At 45.8% G+C, this 16436-nt stretch overlaps 1 protein-coding gene across 6 annotated transcripts in view; it reads left to right on the top strand.

Moving 5' to 3' along the window:
• The first annotated feature begins 1056 nt into the window (after positions 1–1056).
• CKAP5 (cytoskeleton associated protein 5) overlaps positions 1057–16436 on the top strand; it is an 81833-nt gene continuing 66453 nt past the window's right edge. For 2 of the 6 annotated variants that reach the window (XM_073604316.1, XM_073604312.1), the window contains exon 1: positions 1058–1240. The gene's annotated coding sequence lies outside the window, so the exon portion shown is untranslated. Of the gene's footprint in view, positions 1241–12854; positions 13142–16436 lie in introns of those variants that run through there. The other 4 variants (XM_073604318.1, XM_073604317.1, XM_073604315.1 and 1 more) reach the window with 3 other exon arrangements.

The raw sequence follows: 16436 nt of genomic DNA, 5'->3' as shown, positions 1-16436 counted from the left end.
ATGAGGCATTAGACTGGGTTCACACCTATGCAAATTGAATGTGGGTTTCTCCGCATTCAGTTCACATGACAGGAGATTGTGACTGGCTCTCTATGGAGCCGGTTTACATATCTCCATTGCGGCCGCAGAGTGGCTTGCACAGGAACGCTGTGGCTCCATTTAATGGCCAAATTCAGGCAAAAATTCGGCCCCAATTCACCCCTGAAATGGAGAACGGGGACGCACCCTGCCGTGGGCCGCATGTGTCGGAGGTGCGAACCCGGCCTGAATGTGTGTTGAAACCAAAGCAAGTGTAAATGAGCCCTTTGTGTATTGTGGTACAACCTGGGGCAGGACTGACCATTGAGCCACTCGGGCACTGCCCGAGGGCCCTGGGCCACTAGGGGGCCCCATCAGGGTTGCCAGCCTCAATAAAACGAGGGACAGTATGTATAAATCTGTTTTTTTTACATCTGTCTGTGTATACTGTGTGTACATGTATGTGTATACTGTGTGATTGTATACTGTGTGTGTGTATACTGTGTGGCCCCATAATCTCTGATTGCCTGGGGGCCCCATAATCTTCTATTGCCCGGGGGCCCCATGAGTTATCAGTCCACCCCTGGGTACAACGCATGTGCAACATCAAGTGCCATTCACAATAAGTGGCATTGCATTGTGCCGATGCACAGAATATGGATTTATATTAAAATGTGTTCTTGTGATTGAAAAAGTAAAATGGCTGACATCTTCCCAATATACTGTATATCAATAATAAAAATAATGGCTCGGCAGCCTTTGCCTTTTAGAACGCACACATAGGATTGTGTAATAATAATGGGTCACAGAGACATTTCGGGTGGAACTATTCAGAATCTTTAATTTTCAAATAATATAAGGACCATAACTGCAACCATCCTTCTCCTCACACACATTTCTGTTCATCGCCTCAAAGGCTAAATATATATACCGCCGGAGGAGAGGCCCCGCCCTGTTACCACTCATGCCCGCCCCGCCCTGTTACCACTCATGCCCGCCCCGCCGTCGCCCAGCGCACTCCGGGAGGAGGGGGCCCCGCCCATTGCCTTCAAACTATCCAACCAGCTGACAGCCGTAGCTGTTACTCTGGGAACCAATCAGGTTGAAGGATACTGCGCTGTTAGCCAGTTCAAACAAGGGTGCAGGAGCGGCTGGGAGCCCGGATTTGCCGGGTGTATCGCGATTCATCGCCGTTCTGCAGGAGGGTGCGGTGCGGGGACAGGTGAGAGGAGCGCGCTGTGTGCTGAGGAGGGGGAGGCTGGGGAGGCTGGGGACGTGCTGACTGCAGGGTGATGGGGAGCCCGGGGCCTGTACAGGCCGGGTGTCCATGGTAGTGTGTGAGCCGAGGGCTGTTATAGAGACACCGAGCTCACTCCCCTCTGTGCCTGCATTCCTATACTCACTGGGCTATATATACACCTTCATATCACACCAATGGCTATCACTACTCCAAATTAACTGGGATATACACATACACACATAATAAATACATTTTATTTATATATTCATCTATCTTTCTCTCTAATTATGTCTCTATCTGACTGGCATGTATACACCGATCAGCTATAACTTTATGACCACCTACTACTGAGTAGGTTCCCCTTTTGCTCCCAAAACAGCCCTTAGCAGGCACGGCCACATTGGTGAAGGTATTCTGTGGTATGTGGCACCAAGCTGTCAGTAGCAGATCCTTAAAGGGTAAGTTCACCTTTTTTACAGATAAATCTGTAAGTGGAACTTGCACAGGACACCCTCCGGCCCCTTTATCCTGGATTCCGCCGATCACCCACACTGACGCATTGGGTCGCCGCTGAACCGGTCCGGGGATTAGTAATCCGATGGGGCTCAAACTCCTAGACGTACCTAGGAGGCATACTATTGTTTGGCGCCGTCACATGGGTGGCGCCGACCAATCAGAACCTGCGCTACGTGAGTTCTGACTGGTCGGCGCCGCCCATGTGACATCCTGTCGCTGAAGAGGAGATAAAGCCGCTGGGATTTCAAATCTCCAGATCGTTAATGCAGCCTCCCACCCCCCTGGTTTTACTTGCCTGAGTCCTGTCTTTCTCACCCCACCCAGGGATGAGCACACCAGCTATGGCTGGTGTCTCGTGTCCTGATTGGATAGATCGATAGCAGTGCAGCCATTGGCTCCCGTGCTGTCAATCAAATCCAATGACTCGGGGGGCGGGGCTGAGTCCTGCTTTCTGTGTGAATAGAAGCAGGACACAGGTGCGCGCCCGCACAGGTGTCCCATAGGAGAGCGCTTCTCCGACGGGGCGCTCGAAAAGAGGAGACACCAGCACTGCTGAGGCCCCAGAAGAGGAGGATCGGGGCCACTCTGTGCAAAGCAAACTGCACAGTGGGGGTAAGTATGACACGTTTGTTTATTTAAAAAAACAAAACAAGGGTTTAGTAACCCTTTATAGCAGGGTTCACATTCCGACAACGCATGTGATTCGCACCGCACTGATATGTACAGATCACATGCGATGTCTGTGTGACACAAATTCATCCATACAGATTGTATGGCTGAAATGGCATTTGGACCAAAATCGTGCAGGACCCCCTTTTTCTTTTTTTTTTTTTTTTTTTGTCCGCACCAGAATTGGATCCACCTAGGCAGGTATGATTTATTTATTTATTTATTTCTGCAAAAATTAAAATCTCCCTCTACTCCAGGAAGGCCCAAATCACAAAAAACCCCAATTACCCCAGCGAACCCTCTTCGTCCATTAAAACGATTACCAGACCTCAGAGCGATGTCTGGCAGAGGGAGGTCCTCTTGAGTGTCCTTTTTGTCTTTTATTTATTTTTTATTTTTTTTGTGTGCCACAAGAGATTAGTAAAGCTTTCGTCATCAAAAATAAAATTAAAAAAAAAAAAAAAAAAAAAAAAAAAAAAACTTTCCTCAACTTTATGCTGCTTCTTTCAAAAGTATGAGAGGACTGCAAAAATCCCTGCCATCTGTTTTGATAGGTTTTTCTGACGTGCGACAGATTCTCAGTAGCAGCACTTTTACTGCACCAAATTAAAGTATTGCCTTCAATTCTTGGCCAAATAAACTGGGGTTAGATGGGACCAAGTGTTAGTTGGTGTACAGACAGGCAGTGTGCCTGTCTCTGCACGCTGTGTAGCCACTATGTCCTCCCTTCCCACCTGTCACTGGTCAAGGCCGCTGTTGCCTTCACAGCCTCCTAGAGCAGTGATGGCGAACCTTGGCACCACAGATGTTTTGTAACTGCATTTCCCATGATGCTCTTGCACTGTGCAGTGTAGGTGAGCATCATGGGAAATGTAGTTTCAAAACATCTGGGGTGCCAAAGTTTGCCATCACTGACCTAGAGATGCTGACAGTGGGCGGAATCTGATGGGGATGTTGATATATTGGTTCCCCATCAGGTCCCCTCTTTCCCTGCGATTGACAGCAGGGAGTAAGTGGTTTTTAAAGCCAATAGCAATTGGCTATGTGTGCTCCCACTGCCTGCTATCAGTCTCAGGGGGTGTGGACCTGATGGGGAACTAGTGTATATGACTCTCCGTCAGACTCCATCCACTTGGCTTTACAGCTTCTCACCTGTGGCACTGTCTGACAGTGGCGGGAGGAAGGTCAGCTGTGCCGAGGAATGAGGGTCTGCATGCTTCCAGTGCATGCCCCAAATTTTATATAGTGGTCTACAACCAGTACCAAAATTTGTCACCTGCATAGTAGAGCTGGGCGATTTTTCAAAAAAAAAATAAAAATCTGCGATTTAAAAAAAAAAACTCGATTTGACGATTCGGCGTCCGGCCTTGGGGACTAGGCTGAAGCTGCGGCCTCGCCTAAAAACTCCTGCCCGCAGCTCCTCAGGACCAGCGCGGTGAAAGAAATCTAAAAAAAATCAATTTGTTTAAATTTTGAATCGATTTGACCTCTCAACTCGATTCAGGATTTAAATTTTTTTTTTTTTCCCCAGCCCTACTGTATAGGCACTTGTCATGTGGTGGGACAGAGCAGTTCTAATGGGAGAACTAGATTCTTTAAGAATTCTCCCTGAGAATGATTTGGGGGGGGGGGGGGGGGGTGTTTAAGTCATTTTCAAGCTATAAATCTAGATTTTGAATGTGTGCAGAAAATATTAAAATTGGTGTGGCAGTGAAAGGGTTAAACTTTTTGTCTTCTAATATTGTACCCCTTTAACCAGATAGCTGCTAGCATACAAAGGACTCCACACAGACAGTAATGTAGCTCTTCTGTGAAAATACAGTCTAAAGTTGCATCTTTGTATCTTCTATGTTATCATCATGACTTGGTAAGAGGATGTCAAGAGACATTATACTGCAACTTCCACCATGTAGTTAGTTATAAGTAACACTTGCCAGGCGCTCAGACCCCACAATGGAGAAGAGGTCGGAGCACATTTAGTTAACCCTTCTGGTTCCTCATTTGCACCCTTTACATGTATTTATTTTTATTACAGGTACCTATATAGTGCCAACTGTTTATCAGCACTTGTATATATTGTACATTCACATCAGTCCCTGCCCTCAAGGAGCTTACAATCTAAGGTCCCTAACTCGCATTCATATGTACTAGGGCCAGTTATCCTACCAGCATGTCTTTGTACATATGACCGCATTAAAGTATTCACCTTCAGGAACATGTTGCATGTTCCACCAGTTTTTAGGATGTAACATGTCGTTCTAAGCCGCCGCCCCCCCCCCCCCCCTGCTACACAGGGATTGGCAAATACATACTTGCATTGGTCCAGCTTGAGTGAAATAAAATCCATACCTGCAGCTCAACTTTAAGCCCAACACCAACCGGAACACTTAGTTTTGGGTATATCAGAGAATGGTTGTCATGTTTTTATTGCTGTCCCTCCTAGTGAGATTCCTTCCACGCCTGTTGGGAAATGCTGGGAGACCTCTACAACTGTGATGGAGACATTACACATTAGTAGAGTGATGAAGGGTTATTATTCTGACAATGGCTTTATTATTGACCATGCCTTCTCTTTAGTAATGACTTAAACCCATTTTAAGGTGGCATAGGGAGGGGGTTCTGATGGGGGTCAGAACAAAAAACTTTTGTTTGAACACCAACCTTCCCTTCAGTCTTGCGTAGTTGTACAGGTTCTGAAATGGCTTACTTATTCACTGCATACTGTGAGATTCACAGTGTGCATTAGAGGCTGCAGAAAGTCAGCCTGGCTCATTTCCTTGCTGTGGGTTGTCAAGCATTCTCTAATCCTTTCCTCCTCAACTTGACAGTCCCTGCCCCCCCCCCCCCCCCCCCCCCATCCGGGTTTCATTTGACTTTTTAGTTCTTTCAATAACGGAGGCTTGAAAACTACCTAGAGTGATCTGCATGCAAATATAGTCTGTCTCCCAACTGGCCCTCAACCCATGAAGACGTTTTTATTATTTACATAAATCCTTCCACATGCTGGGGGCTCTTCACATTAGTGTTACCTTCATGCTGTCTTCAGGAAACTATGTACAGTACCCTGTCTGCCCTTCCCACCAGACATCTGCATATATTGCATAGAGAAGCACAGGGACCGATTTGATGTCAGTGCCAAATGACTTCTTTTGGAAAGAGGTTTTGTTAATTTAAAAAAATAAATTAGCATGTTGATGAAGGGGGAGATTAACCAGGGAAGGAACAATATAAACAGAATATATTTCAGCTTTTATGTAAAAAAATTAATATTTTTAGTTTGAAATCCGTGTGTGTGGGTTTTTTTTTTTTTTTTTATATAATATTGGTCTTAATATGATTAGCGTTTTGTTCTCTATTTTCAGTGGATTAGGGACATTGCAGGTTATGTCACTGACCATGTATACAAGAAAGTAATGTGCTGTGTGGAATGCTGTTCCAATACCTCCTGAATTCCTGTGTTTCTCGGGTTTGTTGTGCTTTGCTTTCATGTGTATTACTATAGCTTCTAACTGCCATTCATCCCTCATGGTGGCTGTTATGTTTGCAGAAATAATTGATTTCCGGTCTCTCCCCCCTGGAATGTGTGATGTAGCTGTGTGCCTGGGGAATGTTGTACATGATACACAGTGATTCTGTTTCATTGTTAACTTCTTCATAAACTGTGCATCATGGGATGTCGCATAAGAATTTGGGGGAGAGGCACCGCTGCCCAAACAGAAAATGAAACTCTGGTTGCCATAGGTTCTTTACTTTTGCGTCTCTTCCATGAGTTTTTCATTGATGGCAGGGCTGATATCAGGGGTCTTATTATAGACATGTTAAAGTGGTTGTAAAGGAAAAATGTTTAATAAAAAAAAAAATCAAAACAAACGTCTCTATACTTGCCAGTTCTGTGCAATGGAACTGCTCTGAGCCGCCCCAAAACCTCCTTTTCGGGTCCCCCCTGCTGTCCCTATTGACACACTTGGCCCGCCCCCAACTCCCTCTTTGGTTGACCACAGCGAAAGCCAATGGCTCCCAGTGCCCCATCAAAGTTAGTGAGACATGGAAGTGAGGGGAGAGAAGTGCTGCAGACGGGCACAGCGCTGGATCGAATGAGGGCTCAGGTAAGTAAGAGGGGGGTGAAGGGCCCAAAAACGATGCCTAAACATTTTTTTTTACCTTAACCGCTTGCGAACCAGCCGCCGCAGTTTTACTGCGGCAGGTTGGCTCAGCTGTGCGAGGTCATGTTATTGTACGTGTTCTTGCGAAGCATGGATAGCACACGCGTGAGCTCCGTGGGTCCCGCGGACTCGGTGTCTGCGGGGATACCCGCGGTCGTCTGATGGAGAGGAAGAACGGGGAAATGCCAATGTAAACAAGCATCTCCCCGTTCTGCCTAGTGACAGGACACTGATCACAGCTCCCTGTAATCGGGAGCGGTGATCAGTGTCGTGTCACACACACCCACACCCAGTTAAAATCACTCCTTAGGACATACTTAACCCCTGCAGCGCCCCCTCCTGGTTAACACCTTCACTGCCAGTCACATTCACACAGTAATCAGTGCATTTTTAATCGCAGTGATCGCTGTATAAATGTGAATGGTCCCAAAATGGCGCCAAAAGTGTCCGCTGTGTCGGCCATAATGTCAGTCAGGATAAAAATTGCTGATTGCCGCCATTACTAGTAAAAATGGCATAAATCTATCCCCTATTTTTAGACGCTATAACTTTTGTGCAAACCAATCAATATACACTTATTGCGATATTTTTTGGGGAAAAAAAAAATGTAGAATACGTATCGGCCTAAACTGAGGGGAAAAAAAAATTTATATATTTTTTGGGGCTATTTATTATAGTAAAAAATAATGCAAAAAAATAAAAACCACAGAGGTGATCAAATACCACCAAAAGAAAGCTCTATTTGTGGGGGGAAAAAAGGACGCCAAATTTGTTTGGGAGCCACGTTGCACGACCGCGCAATTGTCAGTTAAAGCGACGCAGTGCCAAATTGCAAAAAGTGCTCTGGTCTTTAGCCAGCCAAATGCTCCGGGGCTGAACATGTTCCTGACCTGGGAACAGCTGCCCGCTCCATCTCTCTATAGCAAGAGATTCTCCCCCTCCACTAGCTATTTAGAAAAAAGTCACACAGGGCTCAACCCACCTGGCCGTGTCATTAATTTACTGAAATCTGTGAATGGAAAAACTACAAGTAACGTCCTCCTTTGTGGCTGGCGGTTCTCTATGAACTACCAGGGTACAATTGAGCGCTGTGGTAGTGTATTGTCTCTTCCAGTGTGTAACTGCCTGCTAGTATGACATACAAGCAGAAAACTTACAAATCTGCAGGAGTCATGCATGGCACTCATCTGCTAATTTTGAGTGCAGTGCTTTCTAAGGGTGTTTCTATGGGGTGGGTGTGTGGGTGGGGAGGGGGGGGTTTCTTTTTTTTTTTTTTTCTCTCCTGCACTTATAAAGGTGAATGTATGCGTTGGGGGCACCTAACTTATAATTGGAACTACTATAATTTTTATTGGGTTCGTAGTTTCAGATGATTGGGGTTATTTAAAGTGGTAGTAAACTGTGGCATGGGGGGGGGGGGGGGGGGGGGCACCTGCACGGTAATTGCATAATGTGCTAGTAGGCATCACATACTAGCACACTATGAAATGCTTACCTTTTTAGAACAGAGATATGCAATTAGCGGACCTCCCAGCTGTTATAGAACTACAAGCCCCATAAGGCATAGCAAGCCTCTGACAGCCACAAGCATGACACCCAGGGGCAGAGGAATGATGGGACCACAGCTGGAGGTCCGCTAATTGCATGTCCCTGTTTTAGAATGAAGCCCTCCAGCATGTGTGGGAGTCATGGCACAGGTATGCCATTCCTTCAGAGTGCATATGTCTGTGGCATCACTGGCTGCTGCTTGCTTGAATATCTCCTCAACAGTACATGTTTAGGAGATATTAATTTTACCTATAGGTAAGCTTTATTATATGCTTACCCGTAGGTAAAAGGCAATAGGAGGATTTACTACTTCTTTTAATCTTCAGGCCTAAACATACGCATTTTAACTTGTGTAAAATGGTTTTGGCTGCAAGAGTTAGGACACACAGCACAGGGAGCGTAATTTATTGCTTATAAAAAGTCAGCAACATTTCAGGCCTTCCTGACCTTTGTCAGGCTTTTTTCATTGTGAATCCTATAATATACAAGGCAGGATACTCGAAATGATGAGAAATGGATACAGAGAAAGCATTGGATAATCCAACAAATACATTGTAACAATCCTTATAGCCTTCTTCACATGGCTGTTTAGCTGCATTGGATAAATTTACAAGTTATGCGCTGCGCTTGGGTGACCCCAAAAAACAAAGTTAATAACCAACTCTGCTTACTAGCACGATAACATAAAATACAAATAATATGAATGTTGAATAAATAAACAAGGTGTGAAAAAACAAGTGCTTGTTACACCATAAATTAGTGCTTGTTACACCATACATAGTGTCTTAATCAACATCAAAAGTGCTTAGTGCTCAATATAAAGTATCCTGCTTGTCTAAATGAATAAATAATGAAAAAAGTTCTCTTTAGCACTCTAAATAGTGCGTGCAAATAATGTCCAGCAGTGATAATAAAACAATGCGTGCAGGTGGTGTTCAGCTGTGAACATCCAACATCATGCCGAAGATATCCTGAGTGCTGCAAAACATGCTCCGGTGCACCTTTGTGACCCCCTTAAGCTAATGTGCTCACCTAAGCGTGCGACTCAGCTGCTACCCTGAGTCCAAATACGCTTTGGAGCCACCTCTGGGCTCAGTCTCAGTGTCTGCTGCACTCCTCCATCTGGAAACAGACACTGAGACTGAGCCCAGGGGTGGCTCCAAAGCGTATTTGGACTCAGGGTAGCAGCTGAGTCACACGCTCTGAGGTGAGCACATTAGCTTAAGGGGGTCACGAAGGTGCACCGGAGCATGTTTTGCAGCACTCAGGATATCTTCGGCATGATGTTGGATTGTTGTCACAGCTGCATGCATTGTTTTATTATCACTGCTGGACATTATTTCCACGCACTATTTAGAGTGCTAAAGAGAACTTTTTCATTATTATTTATTCATTTAGACAAGCAGGATACTTTATATTGAGCACTAAGCACGTTTGATGTTGATTAAGACACTTTGTATGGTGTAACAAGCACTAATAAATGGTGTAACAAGCACTTGTTTTTTCACACCTTGTTTATTCAACATTCACATTATTTGTATTTAATGTTATAGCACTAGTAAGCACAGAGTTGGTTATTATTTTTTTTGTTTTTTGGGGTCACCCAAGCGCAGCGCATAACTTGTAAATTTATCCTATGCACGTTATATGAAGCGTGATTAGCGCATGCAGCTGGAGGTAGCACAAGCAAGGCATAAGATTATTGTGGCTCACAGAATTTTTCCAATTTGATTTGTTTAGCTGCATTCACTGGATTCCAGCAGGAAGAATCAGTGGATCTTGTGGCTGGAATGACAAATGCATGAGAATGGCGGCTGCTGCTCAGCCTGTACAGAGTATTGACCAGCTGACAGCGGCTGTCGCTGTTCACATGTAGCCGTACATCAAGTGGTTGCTTGCAGTTAGGGACGGGTTTTTACAGCAACGGCCGCTGAGCAGCTGCCACTATTACCCATGCACTTGTCATTCCAGCCACTAGAATCCACCCATTCTTGCCACTGGAATCCATTGAATGTGGCTAAATGTAAACAAGGCCTTAGCTGCAAGTGTGACTAGTGAGCTAATTCTAATCAGTCAGTGGAATCTCTCCTACTCTGTCCATAGGTTTTAATTACAAACCTTCCCCAAATATGCAGCAGTCATCCTAGAGGGGGGCAGAGAGTTTATTTTAACCCATTATCGGAGAGTGTATAACTAAAGGCAAAACTTTTCTTTTTAAATGGAGAGGTGTTAGAACTTGGATTTTATTGCTGTCTGGGTCCCAATTAGGGAGAGTTGCCGTTTTGTACTGGTGACTGTAAATCAGTGAAAGAATATAAAATTTTGGGTTGGCGCTGGAATAGGAAGAGAGAAGGGGAAGCTTTCATATGGGACACTAGTAATGACAATAGATGACCTCATTTTGAGGAGATTTCCTGTCCCATAACAAAAAATGGGAAGAGGGGATCCATACAAATGGGACACATGGCAAAAATCCATGATGGATTATAAAATTCCCTTAGGCCGGCTACACACGGTTTGAATCTCATCTGGTTCAGCAGGCATCGGCCGAGATTTGAAACATTAATGGGCAGGCTGAATGTACCAAGTTGATGGTACAACCAGTCTGCTTAATTCTTAGATTATTGCTGTCTTCTCCTGGTGGGGGGTGGCTCAGGTTCCATTTATTTATTTTTTCTTGTGGCTGTCCAGAGATCCAACTTGGGTCCGTAAAGCTTTGTTTTTTTTTTTTTTTTTTTAAATGCAGAAAAAAGCTGAATTGGCAATGATGACCCTCTTATTCTGATCAGCAAGGGAATCCGCAAGCAGATCCCCCGTTGAGACCCAGATTGGAGGGTGCTTGTGTAAAAGAGGCTTTGGGGGACCCTCCACACAGATGCAGGGGGGCTTCTAGAGCAAGAAACCAGCTATTCTAGCTTGTCCCTAAGCTCTTATGTCTCCTCGGTCACATAGACATACTTAAGCATATCCCTGTGTGAGTGCAGAGGTTGCCTTCCTGTGTAGGCAGTCCCATTCATGTCAATTGGGATGTGGCCGCTGTGTTTTAGCTGACATGGATAGGATTTCCTGTATGAGGATGCATAGAACACCTGTGCATCCCCATAGGGGCAAACACTGCCCTCAAACAGGCATATGCATAAGTACCCCTGTGTAAATGAGGCCTTGCACTCAAACAGAAACTTCACTCAACCCCCAAACCACCATGGGCTGAGCTTCAATGGCTCTTTCTGCCCATGTGAATCTAGCGTTCTGCTGTGATCAGTCAATCCTGTGCATATTCCTTTTCTGACACCAATGAGAGTTGGTCTTTGCAGACAGCCCCCCCCCCCCCCCCCCCCCCAGATGACACCCTATGTGCAGTGTGGTGTACTGGCCTATACCAAAACTAATATGGGGAAGTATAGTCAAATAACTTTTGGCTGTACTTCTAAGGATTACAGGATAGCAGTTCGTTCTGCACTCCTGTGACCTGTTTTCAGCAGACAGTCGGGCTCATGTCACCTGGTTTAGGCTCTGAAAAGTTCCTGGCAAAATGGTTGGGATCCACCCAATTGCCTGGACTGGCAGCTGGCTCAGCGCCCCAGCAATTCGCTAACTGCCTGAGCCGGTGTTCTGTTGAATAGTGCCCTCTATCGAAAAATTCCCACTCCAGGCTGCGCATGCGCAGTATGAAATGGCACAGCAGCTTATTTCCCGATCAGGTGTTGTGATGGCGCATGCGCATTGTGCTGGAGACATTAGCCGACAAGGGACAGAATTATTCTCTGATTCTGCCTCGCACTTGTGGGGTGTGTTCAGTGTTGTAAAGGGCGGGGTTTTTTGTGTTGATGGGCGGGTTCAGTGCTGCAAAGGGATAATGTTCTCCCATTCTGCACACTGGACACGCCCAGTAAGTGCGAGGCAGAATTGGAGAATAACATTGTCCTTTTGCAGCACTTAAACCCACCAATCAACACACAAATAAAAAACCCCGCCCTTCACAACACTGAACACACCCCGCTAGTACAAGGCAGAATTGGAGAATAATTCTGTCGCACTGCACATGCGCCGTGACGCATTGGTTGGAAAATCGCCTGTTGTGCCGGAACGTACTACACGTGCGCAGCCTGGAGTGGGCATTTTTCGATAGAGGGCACTATTTGTGCAGGGAGCTGGTGATTGATCGTCACCAGCAGGCTAAAGACAGAGCTGAGCGACCAGCAGCATTTGATTGCTCAGTTCTCGGTCTTTAAATTGGCAGATGACTGATGCAGCTGGGCTCAGTGCTAGAGACCTCAATTTTTTTATTTTATTTTTTATAATCCCATTCAAGCTAATTGTTAAGTCAAAATGTATTCAAACTGTTTTGCTTGTCTTGCAAAACACTCAAACCAAGAATTTTTTTTTTTTTTTTTTTTTTTTATTCTCCTGCAATCTACCTGATCTCTCTGTATCCAATCAAGACAGGCACTTGCACTACATAGTTGTTGGTAGATTGTATAACCACGTTAGGTTGTACAATCTGGTTGTATATGTAGTCGGCTGATTTTGGGGATGCAGGGCTCAGGTGATTGCTGTCTTTGCTCCAATGTCACACGCTGCCTCCTATGATTGTAGTGGAACAATGACTGGGGGGGTTGCCATGGGAAACGGTCATCTTCCAGATCTCTGCAGTGATGAGTGGATGGGGTCATGTGCTGCTTTTGTTGGGTGGGTGTGTCGCCTAGCGATGTGCTGCCATCTCCACTAGTGGGCGGGGCCGGTAGGACATCTGCGGTCCAGCTCTGTGAATGGCCGCTGCCCGGGGACTGGGTACCCGCTCTGGGTGCGCTTTATGCTGATGTCCGGCAGCTCCCATTGGCCCGTGGCTGCGGAAGGGGCGGGCTGCGGATTTGGGCCGTGACCTCATTGGCTGCGCCGGAGTGGTTTGAGAGCTGCGATCTGACGGAGGATGCGGCCGAGTCTATTGTGACAGCTGGGCTTCCCGGGCCGCCCCGCCCGCCTACAGGTACCGCTGTGATCGGACGAGCTGTGCGGGATTAATGGGAGGGGAGGGGGGCTCCCCGGCCTTCATCCGGTGATGTCTGTCTGTCTGGCCTGTATTGCACTGTGTGTGTATTGCACACTGTATAACTGTATTGCACTGTGTGTGTATTGCACACTGTATAACTGTATTGCACTGTGTGTATTGCACACTGTATAACTGTATTGCACTGTATGCAGTGTGTGTGTCTCCCAGTGATCACTGCTGCTAGAAATCCTCCTGTGCCCTCCAACTCCATAGAGAATGGGATGTATTTCTATCAGATGACACTCTCTGCCATAGTGCTGTGTGCAGGGATGAGATGGTGGGAGGCTCCATCTATTCCTCTACAGTATCCATCAGACACAGCAGGAAATGTATCTGAAATGTAACATTGATTGCAACCACAAACTCCGACCCCTCACATATCTGTGGACACTTCCCATTCCTCCTGGGTGTCGGGTTCTGTTCTGCACATTCATTACTTGCAAGGATGTCTCTGCTGACCTTCTAAAAGTTGCGATGTGCCTGGCTGTCCTATCAGATCTCACTAGAGGTCTGTTTTCCTGAGGATTGGCATAACTGGCAACTAAATACTTTCAGCAGTCATAGAACCTTCACTTGTACCAATAGTGACCACATGCCTTACAATCTCATTGTACAATCTTCTTTAGGCCCCTTTCACACTGTCGGACCGTTCAGGTCCGCCTGTCAGTTTTGACAGGCGAACCTGAATGGGCGCTCCATGCTAGTCTATGGAGCGACGGATGTCAGCAGTGACATGTCCGATCCGCTAAAAGCAGACGGACGCCCCTACGTTCGCATCTGTCCCTATCGGATCGGCTGAGATCTGATGAAAATGGACATGCTGTCCATTTTCGTCAGATCTCTCCATAGGAAGGAGCGGCGCTCGACAGGCCCCTCCCTGCTCAGTGAACAGAGAGGGACCTGTCATGCGCTGGCTCAGCGGAGATCAACGGAGAGATCTCCAGCTGAGCTGGCGGACTCCGCGGCAGCAGATCCGCCTCGTGAGAATGATGCCGAATGAATGAGTGACATGTATAGCACTACCTATGCAAACTGAATCGCCTCTGGGCACTTTTTGCCGCCGGTGTCCATCTGCGGTATAGTGCGCTCCTTTGCCTCATGGGGTCCCGACACGCTTACAAACACTTACACATACAACATACACATTTGGCCAATTTTTTTTCCGACAGGATCTAATTAACCTACCAGCATGTCTTTGGAGTGTGGGAGGAAACCGGAGTACCTTAGGAAACCCACGCAGGCACAGGGAGAATATGCAAACTCCAGGCAGATGGTGTCATGGTCAGGATTTGAACCAGCGACCCTATTGCTGCTAGGTGAGAGTGCGAACCACTACACCACTGCCTTAGATCTTTCAACAGCTTTGTAAATATGAATATGAACTGGATTGCTTGGGGGGGGGGGGGGTTTCTATTTTGGTAAGTCTGAAGATTGCACACTCTGCCTGAAGTTAAGGACTTTAAAGTGGAGTTCGACCCATTTTATACACTTCCTCTCTGGTATCCCCTGTGAGCATCCTTTTCACAATGGAATTTTTTTTTTTTTTAAAGGAAATGCCTTTTTTATTTATCTTCTTTCTCCTGCACTTCTGGCAGTCCCCGCCTAGGCGATTCGCAAGGGCTCCTGGGATAGCGGCATCATTTATCCCAGGAGTCCTTGCAAATGGCCTAGTGATGTAATCACTAGGCCATGGGCGGGAGTGACATCGCACGGCTCCATCCAGTCACAGAGCCGGAGTCCGTGGCCCCCTGGAAGGAAGAGGGGCGAAGATGGACGCAGCCTGCACAGGGGACAGCGATGGACTAGTTTGCAGGTAAGTGTCACAAAATGGGCTAGTATACTATGCATACTAGCCCATTATGCTTTTAATTTGCAGGCAGCAAAAGAGGAAGTAAAACCCATCAGGGTTTACTTTCTCTTTAAGGGCCCTTTCACACGGGCAGACTGTTCAGGTCTGCCTGTCAGTTTTTTAGGCGGACCTGAACGGACGCTCCATACAGGTCTGTGGAGCAACGGATGTCAGCGGTGACATGTCCGCTGACATCCGACCCGCTCTGATCTGCTAAAGTGTGACGGATGGAAACCCTACTTCTCCATCCGTCTGGCGGAACGGATGAAAACTGACTCTACAGTCTGTCTTCAATCTTCGTCTTCGTCTTCAGTGTGCAGAGACGGGCCTGTCATCTGCCTGCTCAGCGGTCGGAGCGATCCCCTGCGGAGCAAAGTGGAGCCCGGACACGTCCGTGTGAAAGGGCCTAAAGTGTGACATGTTGCGTATCTATTTACTTGGCATAACATTTCACATTTATACAAAAAAATTGGGTTAACTATTTATTTTTACCGCTGTGCAAATACCGTGTGACATAAATTGCAACAATCACCATTTTTTTTTTTTTTTTTTCCCCTAGGATCTCTTAAATATATATATATATATATATATATATATATATATATATATATATATATATATAGTTTCTAGCAAAAACTGATTTAAACTTGTAATCAAAGTACCAGAAAAAGCTTCTATACAGTGGGGATCGAAAGTTTGGGCACCCCAGGTAAAAATGTGTATTAATGTGCATAACGAAGCCAAGGAAAGATGGAAAAATCTCCAAATGGCATCAAATTACAGATTAGACATTCTTATAATACATGTCAAAAAAGTTCGATTTTATTTCCATCATTTACACTTTCAAAATTACAGAAAACAAAAAAAATGGCGTCTGCAAAAGTTTGGGCACCCTGCAGAGTTAATATCTTGTACTGCCTCCTTTGGCAAGTATCACTGCTTGTAAGCGCTTTTTGTAGCCAGCCAAGAGTCTTTCAATTCTTGTTTGAGGTATCTTTGCCCATTCTTCCTTACAAAAGTCTTCCAGTTCTTTGAGATTTCTGGGCTGTCTGTCACGCACTGCTCTTTTTTAAGGTCTATCCATAGATTTTTCAATAATGTTGAGGTCAGGAGATTGTGAAGGCCATGGCAAAACCTTCAGTATACACCTCTTGATGTAATTCCCCGTGGATTTTGAGGTGTGTTTAGGATCATTATCTATTTGTAGAAGCCATCCTCTCTTAAACTTCAGCTTTTTCACAGATGGCATCAAGTTACCATCCAAAATTTGCTGAAATTTTATTGAATCCATTTTTCCTTCTACTCGTGAAATGTTCCCTGTGCCACTGGCTGCAATACGACCCCAAAGCATGATTGATCCACCCCCATGCTTAACAGTTGGAC

The sequence above is a fragment of the Aquarana catesbeiana genome, linkage group LG11, assembly GCF_042186555.1.
Source record: "Aquarana catesbeiana isolate 2022-GZ linkage group LG11, ASM4218655v1, whole genome shotgun sequence".
Lineage (NCBI taxonomy): Eukaryota > Metazoa > Chordata > Amphibia > Anura > Ranidae > Aquarana > Aquarana catesbeiana.
Note: the sequence above shows the minus strand (reverse complement) of the source record. Positions and strands in the feature narration are given on the sequence as shown.